The sequence below is a fragment of the Bison bison genome, unplaced genomic scaffold (assembly GCF_000754665.1).
Source record: "Bison bison bison isolate TAMUID 2011002044 unplaced genomic scaffold, Bison_UMD1.0 scf7180017864048, whole genome shotgun sequence".
NCBI lineage: Eukaryota > Metazoa > Chordata > Mammalia > Artiodactyla > Bovidae > Bison > Bison bison.
In genome coordinates, this window is record NW_011494620.1 from 4,878,919 (window position 1) to 4,886,555 (window position 7,637).

Genomic DNA, 7,637 nt, shown 5'->3' on the forward strand with positions numbered 1-7,637 from the left:
AATCCTTTGTCAGTTGTTTCATTTGCTATTATTTTCTCCCATTCTGAGGGTTGTCTTTTCACCTTGCCTGTAGTTTCCTTTGCTGTGCAAAAGCTTTTAAGTTTAATCAGGTCCCATTTGTTTACTTTTGTTTTTATTTCCATTATTCTAGGAGGTGGGTCATAGAGGACCTTGCTTGGATTTATGTCATCGAGCATTCTGCCTAAGGTTTCCTCTAAGAGTTTTATAGTTTCTGGTCTTACATTTAAGTCCTTAATCTACTTTGAGTTTATCTTTGTGTATGGTTTTAGGAAGTGTTCTAATTTCATTCTTTTCATGTAGCTGTCCAGTTTTCCCAGCACCGTTTATTGAAGAGGCTGTCTTTGCCCCATCATGTATTCTTGCCTCCTTCGTCAATTATAAGGTACCCATAGATGCATGGGTTTTTTTCTGGGCTTTCTATCTTGTTTCATTGGTCTGTGTTTCTGTTTTCATGCCAGTACCATACTGTCTTGATGACTGTAGCTTTGTAGTATAATCTGAAGTCAGGAAGGTTGTTTCCTCCAGCTCCATTCTTCTTTCTCAAGACTGCTTTGGCTATTCGGGGTCTTATGTGTTTCCATGTGAATTGTGAAATTTTTTGTTCGAGTTCTGTGAAAAATGTCACTGGTAAATTGATGGGGATTGCGTTGAATCTGTAGATTGTGTTTGGTAGTATAGTCACTTTCAAAATATTGATTCTTCCTACCCAAGAACATGGAATATCTCTCCAGCTGTTTATGTAATCTTTGATTTCTTTCATTAGTGTCTTATAATTTTCTGTTTACAGTTCTTTTGTCTCCTTGGTTAAGTTTATTCCTAGATATTTAATTCGTTTTGTTGCAATGGTGAATGGGATTAATTCCTTAACTTCTCTTTCTGATTTTTCATTGTTAGTATATGGAAATGCAAGTGATTTCTGTGTATTGATTTTGTATCCTGAAACTTTGCTAAATGCATTGATTAGCTCTGGTAATTTTCTGATACTCTCTTTAGGGTTTTCTGTGTACAGTATTGTGTCATCTGCAAATAGTGAGAGCTTTACTTCTTCTTTTCCAATCTGGATTCCTTTTATTTCTTTTTCTTCTCTGATTGCTGTAGCTAGGACTTCCAGAACTATGTTGAATAATAGTGGTGAAAGTGGACACCCTTGTTTTGTTTCTGATCTTAGGGGCAATGCTTCCAGTTTTTCATCATTGAGAATAATGCTAGCTGTAGGCTTATCATATATGGTCCTTACTGTGTTGAGGTATGTTCCTTCTATGATAATTTTTTTAAGAGTTTTAATCATAAATGGGTGCTGAATTTTTTCAAAGGCTTTTTCTGCATCTGTTGAGATTATCATATGGTTTTTATCTTTCAATTTGTTAATATGGTGTATCACATTGATTAATTAGTGTATGCTGAAGAATCCTTGTATCCCTGGAATAAACCCAACTTGATCATGGTGTATAAGCTTTTTGATGTGTTGCTGAATTCTGTTTGCTAAAATTTTGCTGAGGATTTGTGCATCGGTGTTCATCAGTGATATTGGCCTATAGTTTTCTTTTTTTGTGTTGTCTTTGTCTGGTTTTGGTTTTCAGGGTGATGGTGGCCTCATAGAATTGAGTTTGGAAGTGTTCCTTCCTCTGCAATGTTTTGAAAGAGTTTTGGAAGGATAGGCATTAGTTCTTCTCAAAATGTTTGATAGAATTCTCCTGTGAAGCCATCTGGTCCTGGGCTTTTGTTTTCTGAAAGGTTTTTTATCACAGCTTCAATTTCAGTGCTTGTAATTGGGTTTCATAAATTATGAAATTGTTCATAATTTATATTCTTCCTGGTTCAGTCTTGAAAGATTGAACTTTTCTAAGAATCTGTCCATTTCTTCCAGGTTATTGATTTTATTGCCATATTGTTGTTCATAATAGTCTCTTATAATCCTTTATATTTCTTCATTGTCTGTTGTAACCTCTCCTTTTTCATTTCTAATTGTGCTGATTTGATTCTTCTCTCTTTTTTTCTTGATGAATCTGGCTAAAGGTTTGTCAATTTTGTTTATCTTCTCAAAGAACCAGCTTTTAGTTTTATTAATCTTTACTATTGTTTCTTTCTTTTTCATTTATTTCTGCTCAGATCTTTATGATTTCTTTCTTTCTACTAATTTTGGGGTTTTTTTTTTATTGTTGTTCTTCTTTTTCCAGTTGTTTTAGGTGTAAAGTTAGGTTGTCTGTTCGATCTTTTTCTTGTTTCTTGAGGTAGGATTGTATTGCCATAAACTTTCCTCTGAGAATTACTTTTGCTGCATCCCATAGGTTTTGAGTTGTCGTGTTTTCATTGTCATTTGTTTCTAGAAATATTTTGATTTCCCTTTTGATTTCTTCAGTAACCTGTTGGTTATTTAGAAATGTGTTGTTTAATCTCCATGTGTTTGTGTTCCTTACAGTTTTTATCTAGTCTCATAGCATTATGGTCAGAGAAGATGCTTGATATGATTTCAATGTTCTTAAATTTACTGAGGTTTGATTTGTGACCCAAGACATGGTCTATCCTGGAGAATGTTCCATGTGCACTTGAGAAGAATGTGTATTCTTCTGCATTTGGATGGAATGTCCTGAAGATATCAGTGAGATCCATCTCATTTAATGTATCATTTGACTTGTGTTTCCTTATTAATTTTCTGTTTTGATGACCTGTCTATTGGTGTGAATTGGGTGTTAAAGTCTCTTACTATTATTGTGTTACTGTCAATTTCTCCTTTTATGTCTGTTATTGTTTTTCTTATGTATTGAGGTGCTACTATGTTGGGTGCATAGATATTTACAATTGTTATGTCTTCCTCTTGTATTGATCCCTTGATCATTATGTAGTATCCTTCTTTATCTCTTGTAATCTTTAAGTCTTTTTGTTTGATATGAGGATTGCTACTCCAGCTTTCTTTTGCTTCCGATTTGCATGGAATATATTTTTGCATCCTCTCACGTTCAGTCTATATGTGTCTTTAGGTCTGAAGTGGGTTTCTTGTAGACAGCATATATATGGGTCTTGTTTTTGTATCCATTCAGCCAGTCTGTCTTTTGGTTGGAGCATTTAATCCATTTACATTTAAAGTAATTATTGATATATATGTTCCTATTGCCATTGTGTTAATTGTTTGGGGTTGATTTTGTAGATCTTTTTCCTTCTCTTGTATTTCTTGACTATATAAGTCCCTTTATCATTTGTTATAAAGCTGGTTTTGTGGTACTTAATTCTCCTAACTTTTCTTGTCTGTAAAGCTTTTTATTTCTCCATCAATTTTTGAATGAGATCCTTGCCAGGTACAGTAATCTTGGTTGTAGATTTATCCCTTTAAGTACTCTAAATATATCCTGCCATTGCCTTCTGGCCTGCAGAGTTTCTGCTGAAAGATCAGCTGTTAAGCGTATGTGGTTTCCCTGGTATTTTGTTTGTTGCTTTTCCCTTGCTGCTTTTAATATTCTTTCTTTGTGTTTAGACTTTGTTAGTTTGCTTACTACGTGTCTTGGCATGTTTATCCTTGGGTTTATCCTGTATGGGACTCTTTGTGCCTCTTGGACTTGATGGACTATTTCCTTTTCCATGTTGAGGAAATTTTCAACTATAATCTCTTCAAAAATTTTCTCATACCCTTTCTTTTTCTCTTCTTCTTCTGGGACCCCTGTAATTCGAATGTTGGTGCATTTGATATTGTCCCAGAGGACTCTGAGACTATCCTCAGTTCTTTTCATTCTTTTTACTATATTCTGCTCTTCAGAAGTTATTTCCACCATTTTATCTTCCAGCTCACTGATTCATTCTTCTGCTTCAGATATTCTGTTATTGATTCCTTCTAGAGTATTTTTAATTTCAGTGATTGTGTTGTTTGTCTCTGTATGTTTATTCTTTAATTCTTCTAGGTCTTTGTTAATTGATTCTTGCATTTTCTCCATTTTGTTTTCAAGGTTTTTGATCATCTTTACTATCATTATTCTGAATTCTTTTTCAGGTAGTTTGCCTATTTCCTCTTCATTTTTTGGACTTCTGTGCTTCTAATTTGTTCCTTTATTTGTGTAGGAATCCTCTGCCTTTTCATTAATATATATTTTTTAATTTATTGGATTAAGGTCTCCTTTTCCCAGGCTTAAAGGTTGAATTCTTTCTTTATTCATTGCTTTTTAACCATTCTTTTCTAATGCAGAAAGTTACTGTAATAATGGAAGTAATCTGAACCATGAGTAGTATTTTAGCTGGGGAGTCAGAGGGGAGTAGATGTAGATGCTACAAGGAATATTTCGAAGAGAGACTCAACAGGTTATCAGATGGTTGCATGGGATGAAGATGGAGAAAGTAAGGACAGGGCTAAGGTACCTGGTCTCAGTGCCCCAGAAGTGACCAGGCAATGATTAGAAATTTGAAGTTGAAATAGAGTTGATTTAGATGAGCTGGTGGTATTCTTGCATAAAATGTTGGGATCCTCAGTGATTCACAATTCATAAAATTACTCTAAGTAAATCTTAAAGTCTCTGGAGCAAATAGTAAATGTGATTACTATTGTTAAATGTGAATGGGCACTAAAAAATAAATTGATCCTCAGCATCAGTGAGCTCACATTATTGAAAAAGATAAGCTTTTCTCTCTTATACTTTGCTCCAAATCAATTGCTCCTTTTCACTCAAGATGTAAAGTTTAACTTAAATTTTTTTCAATACTCTTATTTAAAAAACAGTGTTGTCGATCTTGTTAGTCTTCAAAGCAATACAGGTTCGTGGTAAAAAGAAAATATTAGAAAATAGAACAAAGATGAAGAAAATTAAAAATCATCCATAATCCCAATATTCAGAGGTAGTCACTGCAAACACTTTGGGGTAGTGTCTTCCAAAGTTTTTCCTGCACTTACAGCTAGATAGACTCTAAACAGTTGTTTTTATGCTGTGCATACTGTTCTATGGCTTGCCCTTTCATGTGAATATATCATAAAATCTCATTTCTATAAATATTTCTGAGAACATGATTTTCTATAGTTTTATGAGTTCACATTCCTATACTTTTGGAAATTGATTTATTCCTTTAGGAACATAGATTATTTTCCTGGAAAATTAGGTCAAATTGGAAAATTGCTCACAAATGATGGCAATGGCAACTTCATTAATCATCATTGCCTATGGCCTCAGTCTCTGGGTTGAAAGAAGAGAATTCTTCCTGGCAGCACAGTCATAGAAAGGAATCATTCTTGGGAAGTTGGCCTTGTGAAGGCAGACTTTGTTTTGTTCCTGCTTTATCCACAGTGCTCATTTTATGAAGAGCTTTCTGAAATCGAGCAGAAAATGACTAATAACCCAATATATAAATGACCAAAGGATGTGAATAAATTTATTGCAGACAAATGCAAATAGCTCTTTAACATACGAAAAATATTTCCAACCTCAGTTATAGGGAAATGAAATTGAAAATAAACATTGCATTTCTCTCCTATCAGATTGGCAAAAATCCAAAAATTTGACAATATACTGTTAGTGAAACTGTAAGAAGATGGCTCCCCCTTTACAGTGCTGGTAGGAATCCAGCACCTCCAATCTGTATAGAGGTACATTTGTCAGTGTCCAGCAGAATTATAGATACACTTATCTATTGACTCAGCAATTCCATGTCGAGAAGTCTGTCTCCCAGGTACACGTGTGTGCACGTGTGCGTGCATGCTGTCGCTTCAGCCATGTCCCACTCTTTGTGACCCTGTGGACTGTAGCGTCCTGCCAGGCTTCTCCATCCATGGGATTTTCCAGGCCAGAATACTGGAGTGGGTTGCCATGTCCTCCTCCAAGGGATCTTCCCAACCCAGGGGCTGAACCCATGTCTCCTATATCTCCTGCATTGCAAGCGGATTCTTTATCTCTAAGCCACTGGGGAAGCCCTAGGTACACTTACACAAGTACAAAATGATACTTGTAAAAGCTAATTTAATTCCTTGTGGATATTATTTGTGACTGCAAAAGGATTGTACAGAATCCAATTTTCCAGCAGTCGGGAATAGCTTGATTAAACTATGGCATGGCCACACAGAGTACTATGCAGCTATAAAAAATTGGGCAAAGGCTTCAGTGTGTTGGTATGAAGAGATCACCAAGATATATAAAGTGAGAAAAACAACAAGGTGCAGAATACTGCTACATACTGTGTAAGAAAGAAAATAAGAGTGTATACCTATGTGTTTCTTTACATTGGCACAAAGAAATACTCAAAGAAAAACACCAAATTAATACAAATGGTTATTTTTGAGGGAAACAATGGAGGAGGCAGGGGTAGAAGCAAGACTTCTTTGTGAATATCCTTCTAGAAGGTTTTGGTCTTTAAATAATTGTGAACAAATTATTAATATTGGAAACAAACACATGAGCATAACTGTATATCTGATCGTACCATAAACACACAGAGGAGGAAGGATTTATTTCAACTGACTTTAGGGCACAATATTTTGACTCTAACTCCTTAGTGAGATATATTGAAGGATAAAAAGAGCTACAAAGAGGGAGTTCCCTGGCGATCCAGTGGTGAAAGACTTTACCTTCCAGTACAGTGGGTTTGGGTTCAATTCCTGATCAGGGAACTAAGATCCCACATGCCTCCTGGCCAGAAAGCCAAAACATAAAACAGAGACAATATTGTAACAGATTCAATAAAGACTTTAAAAATGGTCCACATCAAAAAAAATTCTTGGAAAGAGCTACAAAGAAATTTTTAATCTTGCCTTGGTTGTTTTATTTCTTTAGCAGTGTTGGTATTGTTATTTTTGAAACTTTCTATTATATGACACAGCATCTAAGTAATTGTGTTAATAACATTAGGAATCAAGTTTTCAATGTAAGAGAAAAGGTGCACGATTATAATTTCAAGGAAGTAAAATAAAATGCTATGTAGTGTTAAATTTAAAATTTTTAATGAACTCACAATTTTAAGCATATGCATGTATACCCCTGCTTATCGTAATGGACTAACAGCAACAGTATTCCAGAAACCATGAATATCTCCCTTAGCCTCTAATACCATCCCCCTACCAAGAGGAACGAGGGCGCCAGTGTTAAATGACTATTTCTAGATACAGGAAAAGGAAGGTACAAAGAGAACCTGAGACAAGTTTTCCCAGAAATCAGGGAAGTTTTCATGTCATGTCTAAAGGAGCCAACTTGAGTAGGTTCCCACTGACCAAAATTGTGAGAATTTGACCCTCAAACAGAATAATGCTTGTGGTTGATTGAAATCTATTCAGTCTCTAAAATCCATGAATCTGCAATGATACTAATGATTTAAACATACAGAAAAATTCATTTGTCGCCACTGAAAGTACAATTAAGGCTATTAACTACTCTGAAAATTAGAAAATTAAAGGAATATTTGAAAATGAAAGGGCAGTTGAAAGAATGAACAATGTATGCTGCCTTTCATTTAGAAACCGTAGACCATGCTGCCAAAAACAGTCCCAGTTGATATGGGAAAAATTTGCAGAAGAACCTTGGCTGATACATATAGAAGGAGTGATAGAATCAGAAAGAAGCTACTATCTCACATACATAAGGATATTTTGGACATTTTCATAATTTTGAAAACCTCTAGATAAATGATTGATGGGGAAACTAGACATTTGTACTGTC